The sequence below is a fragment of the Bactrocera tryoni genome, chromosome 1 (assembly GCF_016617805.1).
Source record: "Bactrocera tryoni isolate S06 chromosome 1, CSIRO_BtryS06_freeze2, whole genome shotgun sequence".
NCBI lineage: Eukaryota > Metazoa > Arthropoda > Insecta > Diptera > Tephritidae > Bactrocera > Bactrocera tryoni.
In genome coordinates this window covers 38,888,346-38,900,628 of record NC_052499.1, presented here as the reverse complement: position 1 = coordinate 38,900,628, position 12,283 = coordinate 38,888,346, and the positions used below count along the sequence as shown (strand labels likewise).

The 12,283-nt window shown below is 37.4% G+C and overlaps 1 pseudogene; it reads left to right on the top strand.

The window, feature by feature from the left end:
• The first annotated feature begins 8,748 nt into the window (after window positions 1-8,748).
• On the top strand, window positions 8,749-9,624 carry LOC120766435 (annotated as a pseudogene).
• The last annotated feature ends 2,659 nt before the right edge of the window (window positions 9,625-12,283 follow it).

Here is a 12,283-nt window from a genome sequence, read left to right as displayed (position 1 = left end):
GACCGTAAGAGGCTATCGCAGCTCCAACCCATTTCCAGTCTTATGATATCGTAAACTCATCGATTAACTGATTCTTCGGTGTCGGCTGATTTGGCTATTGTTTGTACCTATACAAACTTTAACCTTGGGGCTAAGCATTCCATAAAATATTATTAATCGGTCACCGCCATAGAGCCGCTATCCATTTCCCCGGAAGGAGATCAGCTTTACTGGACCTAAAGTTATCTTAGCTACTACTGTTTTTTTTATTAATTCTGCAATTAGCCTTATGATGGTAACAATATGAAATGTGTTGAATGATATGCAAATCCAACTGATCGAACTGTTTTCAGAGCAATACCATTGATACTATTTGGAAGCTTTAACTAAAAATAATTATTAGTAAATGTCGAAGTTATTCCAAATTATTATTCAATGAACAGGGTAGAAGTATTAAGTTTGCCACAAAGTTTGTAACACCCAGAAGAAAACGTATTTGACCATATAAAGTATATGTATACATATATACGTACTATAGGATCAGCGTGACGGGCCGATTATACTTAGCCATATTCGTCTGAATCTGTGCGAACTAGTCACTCAGTTTTTGAGATATCGATATGAAATTATAGACACGTTTTTCTCTCTACATCAAGTTGCTTACTTTCCGGAATCAGCGATTTCGGATAACTATCTGATATAGCTGCCATACAAATTGATCGGTCAAACAGAAAAACAGACATAGCATACGCGGTTATAGCCGAGTTTGCAACAGTGCGTCAGCTTTTCTTTTTTTCCCTGTTTGGCGTCAATTGTAGCTTCCAAGTGTTGCCAAGTCCTTCTCCATCTGGTTTTTCTAAGGGCGTATATGTCTTCCTCTTCCTCTGCTACCCCCGGCGGATTTGCGACGAATACTTTCGGGGCTGGAGTGTCCATTCGGAGGACGTGACCTAGCCAGCGTAGCCGCTGTATCTTAATTCGCTGAATTGTGTCAATCACGTCGTGTTTTTCGCAAAGGACCGCAAAACCTTTCTCTGGAAAACTCGTGACGTCTACACATCTGATATTGTCAACGTCCATGCCTCTGTACCAAATAGTACTACGGGAATAGTGAGTGACTTTTAGAGCATGGGTCTTTGTTCGTCGAGAGAAGACTTTGCTTCTCAATTGCCCCCTCAATACGAAGTAGCACCTGTTGGTAAGATTTATTCTGTGTTGAATTTCTGAACAACTGACGTCCTTGTTCTAACTATTTCGAAGTTATGACTTTAAACAGTGACATGGAAGCATCACTTCCATATCTTGTCTGGAGAAAGCAGAATTAACGGCGCGGATGTTGAGGCCAATGATATCAATATCATCGCTGTACACTCTTATAGAAGATTGATTAAGCTCTGCAGCTTGAATTATTTTCACCAGCAGTAGATTGAAGAAGTCGGACGATAGGGAGTTACCTTGTCTGAAATCTCGTTTGGTATCGAACAGCTCGAAGATGTCCCGATCCTGACGGAGTTTTTGGTATTGCCCAACATCAGTTTACATAGTCGTATTAGTTTAGTTTGCGGGGATACAAAATCCAACAAAGCGCCATAAAGGTAGCTTGTTTTCATGCTGTTAGAAGCAGCTTTAAAATCGGCGAAGAGGTGATGTGTATTGATCCTTTTTTCACGGCTTTTTTCACTCCATTTTTGTGGATTGAGCAGAGCACACTTAAATTTCAATCGTCAAAGAAATAAGCTGATATAGGCTCCTTATCAGCTCTTCACCGCCGTACTTGAATAGATCGGCCGGCAATACATCGGGCAATCCACGCCGCTTTGTTGTTTTCAGGCGGGTAATTGCTATTCAAACTTCTACATGGTCGGTCAATGGAACGTCCGCTCCATCATCATCGGTTGGGGACTTCTTTTCATTGATAGTGTTTTTCACGTGGCGGGTGCGAAATGCAGCGCACAACCCGGGTGAGGGATGGTTCGCCTTCTTACTTTAGGTCGTCTTCAAACGAGGATACTTGGAATGGCGCTCATAGAACTTTCCTCACTTGATTACTATTGTCAACTGAAGTAGCGGTTCTACACTTGGCTCTATCCTTCTTTGACTATATATATTCACAAAGTTTGGCACAGATTATTCTCCAAGGCAAACACACCAGGTTGTTCAATAAAAATAATGTAAGAAAGCACACAATTTTATGATTCAAAATACACTTTATTATTCAGTATAATTTCCCCGAACATAAATACAGTTGTTCCAACGATCCTCCAATCTGTGGATCCCATCCCTGAAGTGAAATCCGGAAGGTCTGCAAAATATGCTTTAACATCCGTTATGACCTCTTCGTTTGATGCCACCCAAACATTTTTTGAGTTCTGGAAACAAATGGAAATCACTGGGGGCAAAACTGGTGAATACGGTTGATGCTCCAACAATTCGAACTTTAATTCATGGATTTTAGCTATTGTCAAAATGCGTTATTGTGACACGGTGCATTGTCCTGATGAAAACCGGGTCTTTTTTCACGAATTTTTCCTTCAACTGGTCCAAAAAGTAGCAATAATATTCATAATTAATTGTTTTACCAGTTTGCGAGTAATCCACAAACAAAATTCTTCCGGCATCCCAAAAAACTAATGCCATAACCTTCTTGGGCGATTTCCGGACACGAACTCATTTCGAAACCGAACAACCAGGTTCATACCGCTCTTTAGCCTCTTGTTTTGATTCTGGATCATGGTGATAGACCCAAGTCTCATCCATAATGATGAATCGAAGCATAAAATCCACTTTATCCTTTTTAAAACGCTCCAAATGTTGCTGAGATATCCGCATTCGAATGTGTTTTTGTTCTATTGTTAGCGAATGCGGTACCCATTGTGCATAGAGCTTTCTAAAACCCAAAATTTCACTTAAATATGGCTCACACTGCCCAATGATATATGTAGAGCCTTTACTAAATCTCTTTCAGCCAATCGACTATCTTTCAAAACCATATCCTGCATTTTGGCTACGATTTCTGGTGTTGATGAGGCTTGTACGACCACGTTTAAATTCAGCAAGCCATTTTTCTGTTGTTCTAATTGTAGGTGAACAATCAGTATACACTTTTAACATTCGGTCGTGAATTCCTTTTGGCGCTACTCCTTCAAAAAATATGAATTTTATCCCTGCACGATATTCAATTTTTTCCATTGCAAAAAAATCCTGTGACACGGCGACACTAAATGGCTTGTAAACAAAGAATGCATTGACATTGAATGATTGAAATGAACTTTAAATACGTTCATATGAAGAGTGTACCAACAAAAAAAAAAAAAAATTGGGCTAGTAGCAACGCCCCCTCTTATCGAACGACAAAACTTATTGAACAACCTGGTATAGCTGCCATGCAATCTAACCGATCGAAATCAAGATAAGAATCTTTTATGCTCTGTACCTGAGAAGGTTAATGTAGCTTCAATACAGCCGAAGTTAATGTGCTTTCCAGGTTTTTGTTTATTTCTCTCGAGATGGTTAAGTCTGACCTATCCTAATGTATTTGCTATGATGACTGCAAACACGCCTTGTGTGCCTTGGACAAGTTGCAAGTGTAACGTCGCCTACATCTGTGCTATTCCCAACGCTTATGAGAGGAAATGTGGCTGTTTAGGTGAGCATGCACGGATAGAAACCCAATGAGAATACCGTGGCGTTATATTTTTGGATAACTTTTATTTCCTTACACTTCCTCCTTTGTACGTGCTTCGTTAACTTATTAATATTGCAATGAAATTAAATATATTAGCGCTTTTATAAACTGAATCCCGCGTTTTAGTAACTTAGAACACAAAAGTTATTACTTGTCACAAAAAAAGTTGCCACGAGGAAAATCCGAAAATCTTAAACGACAGAATTTAGTTGTATTAACAAGTAAGAGCGAAGCGTGCACCTTGCGGGTCTTTGCAGTACTGTTGCATGTAGCCATTTACTTGCATATAAAAATCAATTTCAAGTTGCGCGTGTTTTCTCTGCTTTGCTACGATACTCTTTAATATGTTCGGAAGCCATTATGAATTTTCCTTCAGAAAGCAATTCATTTGCGGGCACGATGGTAAACAATTTTTAATTATCCTGTTAAAATACGCTTTGAGCGAAATTAACATTTAATATTAAAAACATAAATTAACTAATTTGATATTTAATATTTATTATTTGTTGCTTGCTCTGGAGTTAAGTGAAGTGAACTGAGCAATTAGTTAACCACAGCTTTAAATCTCATTAGCGTTAAGTGTTGCATGCCACAAACGCACGAATTATGCAAAAGTAAATACATGCGTCATAATGTGTCCTCATGCATGCCTTTTATTTTTGAGCCAGAGAAAACAGAGAAACATGCAGGCATTGGCTATAGACAGTTCGTCCCCTTAGCTGTAAAGCTCAGGAATAAGTGCATATATTCGTATATCGGTAATTAGCGGCGTTGCAGTGGCAGCAGGGACATTTAATCATTTCTCCGCTGGCTTATTGCCAATTCATTTAGCTGCTTTGTTGCCGCCTCTTATCTCTTCCTACGAAAGAGTTGATATAAAACCACCAATAATGCTCGCTTAAATATACATAAATGTTTACCAATGACACCGAACATATATACACACATACATAAACATGTTTACATTAACTGGCACTTTCAGATGTAATCGTAAACTGTGCCCTGGAGCTTCATCACCACAAGGCAACTTTGCTGGCGTTTTCTATTATTTCCTCTTGGCTTATTATTTATTGCTTGCTTTCTCTGACGTCATGTTTCCATAAATTTCAAAGTACTCACATATCTATAAAGAGAGTCTTTTCGTTAAATGCATTTTGCAGTAACTATTACTGAGGTAAAGGGCGTTCAAGGAATAAGGTTTTAGTTTTTCAAAGTATAAGTGGCGTTTATTGGAATACAACATTTTTTCCAGGAAATGCATTGCTTTGTTATAGCTGACATTTACGCAATGTTTGCTTTGAGCCCCCGCGTTGCCTATTACAGTCTGAAAGCTATGATGGCAACTTGCAACGAAATTTTTCGCATATTACACTGTTTTTGGGATTATTGTCTGGGGGGTGAGAAATTCCAAGTCAGGGTGATGGTACTAGGTCAGTATAGTAAAACCCCCAAAGGCTTTGGCGTTCGTATGTGTCAGTTTTTTTTTATGACCTTTTAAGCTGTTGTACTGTGTTATATAAGAAATGGGCTACAGGTATGGTGGAGCGTCAAATGAATGATTTTGTGAACGTTTAATATTTTCTTAGTTTTTTGGTTTTCATTAAAGCCCAAATATTCTCACAGAATGCTGAGTCTGTTTTTATGTTTGAGACCATTGCCTTCTTGCAGTATTCAATCATAGTTACTTTTGCCGTAAAATATTTCAGCTGACAGTAAACCTCTTTTAATATAATTTTATCATTCTAACGGCAATTATGTTTTCTGAGAAAACAATCAAAACCACAAACCTATGAGCAGATAAGCATCCATAAACATACACCTTTGATGATGCTTAAATGTTTGTCCTCCGCTTAGCCAAACTCCCCTCAAGGGGCAGAACAATACAAAGTTTCTCCAAAAATATTACATTGATTCGATCACTGTTTATGTTTTCTTTTAGCCAATGTATCCCATTTTCAATATGTGTGTTTGAAAGTAGGGGTTCGATTACAGTACTGCTGCAGTTGATTTCAGAACTCTGAATTCTGTCATGTATTGTATTTGAGCATTTGCCGTATTCCCGCGTTTAAAACAGAATTTTTTTATTATTTCTCAAAAAGAAGAACAATAGCTTTGTTCTCACTTTTAGCTGTCACGTGAATCTTATATCTACCTGGCTTCTTTTCTAAGCTTCCAGTTCCTCTATAATGGTCAGACCATCTTTTCCCAAATGTTCAACTCGTACGACGTGATACATAAAGAAGATCGAAAAAGCTGACCGAAGCTCACACATTCCGAATAAGCATTTTATAAAAATGCTTTTTAAATTTGGTCAGATATGCCTTAGTTGGCTTTTAACTGAAACAAAGGCTATATATAAAGAGTCTTTCAATAAGAACAAAATGATGCTGAGATGAAAGAGAGATTCAAATTTGAGCAAAATGGGCTATGTTTTATGGTTATGCAGATAACTTGTAATTTATGATTTGAACAACCCACCCGTTTACACCAATTCTCGATGACCCCGTGCAGTATTTCAGCTTGAATGGTGTTTATGAGTTCCTAGAGCTTTGCTGGTTAATTAGCGTAATCTTTTGATTTAACACTCCTCCAGAGAAAATAATCTATGAGTGTTAAATATCATTTGAATGGACCATTAATCACCGGCATTTTCTGCCTCATTTCGAAAGAAATAAGGCCGGATATATACCATATTGGTAGGCCCTGTATTTTAAACCATTGATTGATAATTTTAGCTAGTATCCTGGGGTAGTACTCATAAAGGACAACACGACTAACACTTCGCTAAAGAAGTCCACTCCAATTAGATAACACATGGAGCTGAAAAACTATCGATAGTTTGACAAAAATACCATCCATAGTATCAATAGTTTTTCTCCTTGCAATCTACTTACGTTTCTCTGGTTTAAATTAAAAGATCTTGGCTTTGTACTCTTTATTTTTAAGAAAATTTTTCATTAGTATATAAACTTCTCTGAGAGCTAACGAGTTGTAAAGAGATAAATTGTTTATACATTTACAAATGTCGTATGAGATCAAGTAATGTCTACTTATAATGCCTTTCGATAAAGTACTTTATTTTTCAAAAAACCTCTTGCTTTTGTATAAAAAATATAGCAAGTGGTATTCTCCTATTAGACTTTAGCAATTCAGGTCGGCTAAACATTCTCTCTGACTCTGTAAAATTAAAATAAATGATCGATATACTATAGTACATACGTTTGTATGTACCGTAGTCCAGAGTTCTTAATTTTACATATGAATTTGAAACCACATGCGCGCAACTGAGCCACAAATGAGAATATAATTTTGACCACCCCTACAAGCCACCTATCGGTTAAGTCAACGGTTAAATTACCGGTTAATTACCCAGAAGCACTTTCACACTTTCTATGATTTTCTTGAGGCCCAATTGACAATTCTAACCAAAAGTACTGCGTTTGTGTGATCGTTCATCCGTTTCTTACGTATTAGTTTTGTGAGTATAAAGGTGTGTATGTGTGAGCTTCCGCGTTAATTCCTTCAATGTATTGGAGTTTCGTAGATATTTTACAAAATTAGACTTCACATTTGTTATTACTAGATTACATATATCATTAAGTAGCTTTATTAAGTGAAATACATCTTCGAGCTCTTTAGTGCTGTCAGCACTCTCCGAGCAAATAGCAAGTGCAATAGCAAAAGTTCTGCTGCATGGAAAACTCAAAAGTTTTACAAGCAGAGTACATCTACGGTCTACCCCCGGACTATCTGGGGTACTTTTTGCCCAATACGTTTTCTTCGTCAATTCACTCACTTTCGTTAAGCGATTGCTCCTTCTAAGTTCCCACAGAACCTTAAAACGATAAATGGGATTCACTTGTTCTAATTTATTTGTTTTGTAAAACAGATGATCCCTATTTACCAAATTACTGCATTTGGACTTTATAAATACAACTTTAAACAATCCGTATTATTTTACACTTCAGAAAATATGCATTGAAGCCTTAGAGTTGTTGTAATTCAAGTCTTATGTATATGTAAGTGCCATCAAAGATTAATTGGAATCAGGTGGAAGTAGGTCTACTGCTCCGAAGCGCAGCAGAATGTTCTCTGTGGTTTGATGTGCGATAAAGTTAAACATCTAACTGTTTGCCAGTAATCGAAGTTGTTTGGTAGAGCAGAGGTAGAATATTTTCAATACTTTGTTCATGACTGTTTTGCATTTGCGACGTCAAGTCTGATAGACATATGTATATAGGTCTGACGGCTTAATAAAATGATTTTCTGACCTTTAATGGTCTTATTATATCATTTCTGGATAAGTCGTGACCCAAGTTGGTATTAAAATCAATATCATAACTATTACTAAAACCACATTTTGTGACAAAACATAAAATATGTGTGTAATCTGAAACAACGCAAGTGGGAAGGGACTAAGTTTGGGTGTAACCTATTTTCCAACTGTGACATAAAGTAGAAATGTTATTTTACGAATCAAATTTTTATAAAATTGGTTGAGTACGTCCTGGGATATACGATTTCCTGGTAGATAGGAGGTGCCAAGCGTTTTGTTTAATTTTTACATCCTCTCCTCCACTTTTTGAAACGTTTCTTCTTACAGATGTCTCTCAGTATAATGATTTCCTGTACCATCGAAGGTACTTACAAGTTTCGATTTCTCCTTTCTACAATACCAAACTCGCTTGGATTCAAAGGGCATATCCAAATTCATCACGATACCTCAATTTTTTCTTAACTTAAAGCTTGTACTTAAGGAAAGACATACATACATTCACATGGAATTCATCTTGACTCGTCTTCCTGACCATTCATTGTTACTCACCAATTTTCTTAACCGGTACCTTTGGGTCACAAAAAATCAACATTTCGTTCCTAAAACATGTAGCGCTGACTTAGAGGAAAGTATTCGTTGAGAAATTTTCGTAGAATTACAATAAAATTTACAATAACTATTTCTTTCTTACTACTCCTACTCCGCTTCTTTCATTGCAACACATTTTACTACTATTTATTTCAGGAATAGACTCCTTTGCAACGACTTGAGGGTTTGACATTTAATTAGAAATTTCAAGTTTAAAATATAAATGTTTGTTTATAAGAAATGTATGCAAATAATAAAACGTTGAAGTAAAACATCCGCGTTGCGGAAAGTCGCAATGGACGCTGAGAAGGTGAACTCAATTTCCAGCTTTGCTTCAGGAACCTCTCCTATGATGTACCATAGTTCAACAAGCTTTACTATTCAGCACAGCATAAATATGCATAATATAACAGCAGGCCTTAAGGTGCACAAGAGGCCGAAGCAAATAATTTTACCTAAAAAAATGTTCACCGAACGAGAGAAGCTACGTCAAATGGAGATTTCGGAACCACTGCCCAGCTCAGCGCTCCAAGACCTCCGCCTTCAACAAACAAGGCAAGTCAAAACGAACCGCAATTGTGAAAAGCCAAAATCACTGAAACGGAATACCAACAAAGCGGTATTGCGACCAAATCAACTGACGTTGGGCAATACACAAGAAGCCCCTCTAGCGGCAAAAGTCTTCGAAGAATGTGTGTTGCCAGAGCTTAAGGAAAACTTACCGCAATCAAAGTCGTCTATGGACGGTGTACTTAGCTTTGAGTTGCAACCAAGCGTGGATGGCGCTCAGCGCTCTTACGCCAGTATTGGCGGCGCAGCGATTGTTTCAAGGGCCGCAGCGAAGAAGGGCTGTTGAACGAAATCATGGAGGAGATTAATATGCGAAGCACATCGGCCACTTATATCCTTTCAACGCCAGACAACTGCAAACCCATGAAGTAAGAGGCGCCGCCGATGGATAATTGAGGCGTCGCGGAGTAAAAGAGTAATGTAAATGCGAAATGCAATTACATACTTTCAGCAAAATATGCACACAAAATGAACAGACGTACATATTTACCATTGCATTGCATACTTCCGAATAAAACGAGAAATACCAAACACCTATTTGTGCATGAGTATTTATTTATTTCTGGTCACTCGATACTTCTTTATCTGCATAAAACTACGCATGATCTTTAATATGGACATTTTAATATCTGTATGGGTGGCAGACATACCGACACATTCATTTTCATTGGAATTTCAGCAAAGACACACGAATATGACGAGCGCTGTAGGCGAATTATGGTAAACTTGATCATATACAATGGTCTGTCAGTCAGTCAGTCAGTCGTTGCTTTTCATCATGACATTTGTGGCATGCAATAAAGGCAAAAGAAGACGAATGAGCAAGTTACTCAAGTGTTCGTGGAAAATTGCATTGACAGATGTGGCATAGGGAATTCTACAAATATTTGAAAGTGTACGTCCAACATTTGAAAAAGGCAAAAGATCACGCACATGTTTGCATTTGTGGTAAGCACCATGGAGATTACAAAACTAGTTGTGAAAATACTAGTTTCCAGCTAAAATTTCTTCATTAAAATCAAATTAGTCGCAAAGCATGAAGCTAATAAGAATTAGTTAGGAAGTTGCTGTGAAAAGTGAACGGTGAATCCATGTAGTTGAGCTGACAATGGACCTAAACAAAAGAAATATAAGTATTGAAATTAAGAAAATAAAAATAGTAAGAGTATTTCTATTTGAAGCCTAACATGTTAAATTAGCCTCAATTTCATTTTTCAAATATTTTTACTTTTTCGCATAATGCTACAGAGTATAATAATTTTTTTCACCATAATTATTGTTCGTATTACCTAAAACTAATCGAGATAAGTATATATGTACTTGAATGATCTGAATGGCAAAACGAGTCAAATTTCCGGTGAGTGTCTGTCCGTCCGTCTATTTATACAAGCTGTAGAAGAGGACGGTGTTATAGATGGGTGTAATCGGACCTTGGTAAAGTAGGTTTTATGAATATATGTATATCAAAAACCTCTAAGACTATGTCTGTCAAACTTGTGGTATGTAAGTCGGTATGCAATTGGATAGTACCCACGCCCACTATCCATATAATGGTTTTGTTGAAAACTACTAAATGCGCGATAACTCACTAAGTAAGTAAGGTTGGGATAGATACCGGGAGTTGAAGAGAAAGCCAGACGCATTTGGTTACAAAAAATACGAAATTACGAATTGCGTGAGTACGAAAAGCTTGACAAGCTGGCCGACAGGGGTAATGTTCGAAAATTCTACGAAAAGATGCGGCGACTAACAAAAGGTTTTAAGGCCGTATATGTAGAATCCACAGAGGGGATCGAGTGACTGATGCCCAGAGCATACTGAAATTATGGAGGGAACACTTCTCCAGCCCGCGGAATGGCAGTGAAAGCAAAACACCAGGAGTTGGTGAACCCGGTTCTCCAATCGATGACGAGGAAGCAGACGTTCCATTACCCGACCATGAAAAAGTTCGGATTGCAATTAGCCGTCTGAAGAACAAGAAATCGGCGAGGGTCGATGGATTGCCGGCCGATAAGGAGCATGTGTCAGCTCATTTGTGAAAGATGGACAGGTTTCATAGCAGCCCTTGACAAAGTTGGCCAATGGATATGGCACCGCCCACCTTTGGTTGAAAACCCAATTTACAAGAACCAAATTCGGTACATAATGTTACATATATTGACATTGGTCAGTATGAAAATAGGCGAAATCAAACTACAGTCAAGAATAGTTTCCATGTAACAAAATCTAAATTCCTTCTAGTTCCTTCATTTTACAGTATAGAAATAAAATACGTTATTGAAAGAAAACTTTGTATAAATAGTGCCCTTAAGGTATGACATACTATATGTACATAAAACTTCTCTTAACTATCGAAATCGAACTAAAACTGTTCAAACCCTTAATGTACCGAATATGTGGACATCTGTGTCTAGGGCTGATGATTTACCGAAAACAGCGGTCAATCTCTAAGATATAACAATAAAACTTAGAGATCATCTTTTTTTGGCAACAATGTGTCCTGGTGCTAAAATTTGTTAAATTGTGTCCAGGGGTTCAGGGCGCATCTTTATTTGGTAACAGTATATCTTCATGGTCAATATTTCTCGAAGTCTCCACATACCGCATGTATCGCTCAGTATGTAAGGCGTCAATAATAGCTTAATAAATATTAGTTTAATTCATATGTGAAATCACTCATCGAATTACCACAGCTTCCACATATACGAAGAGTTCCGTTATTTTAGCAGACTCCATATTTGGACTTTTCATCAGACTTTTAAGCGTTTATGTCGGTCAATATGTGCGCTATTTTAATGAAATTAAGTAAGGGGCGGATCCTTAACTGAGGGAAAGTCCCCCCCTTCCCCCCTCCGCAAAATGTAAAAAGTTATACATTATTTCCACTGAACCACAATTGTCATAAAAAATAAAAATAATTTTCATCTTATTTTCAAGTTTTTAAATTTTTTTTGCTTCGTAAGTATGTACATATACATATTCTTTCCTTGGCACATTTGTCTGTATGTTTACGATAGCAAATACGAGGCACATATGTATGTACACAAATTTATAAGGAAATACTACTGTGATCAAATTAAAATGTGAATTTTGCCCATTTCATCTCCTTCAATGTAATCCCCTCCCGCTGCAATACACTTATGCCAACGAAATTTCCAGTCAGCATAGCACTTGGAAAAATCCAC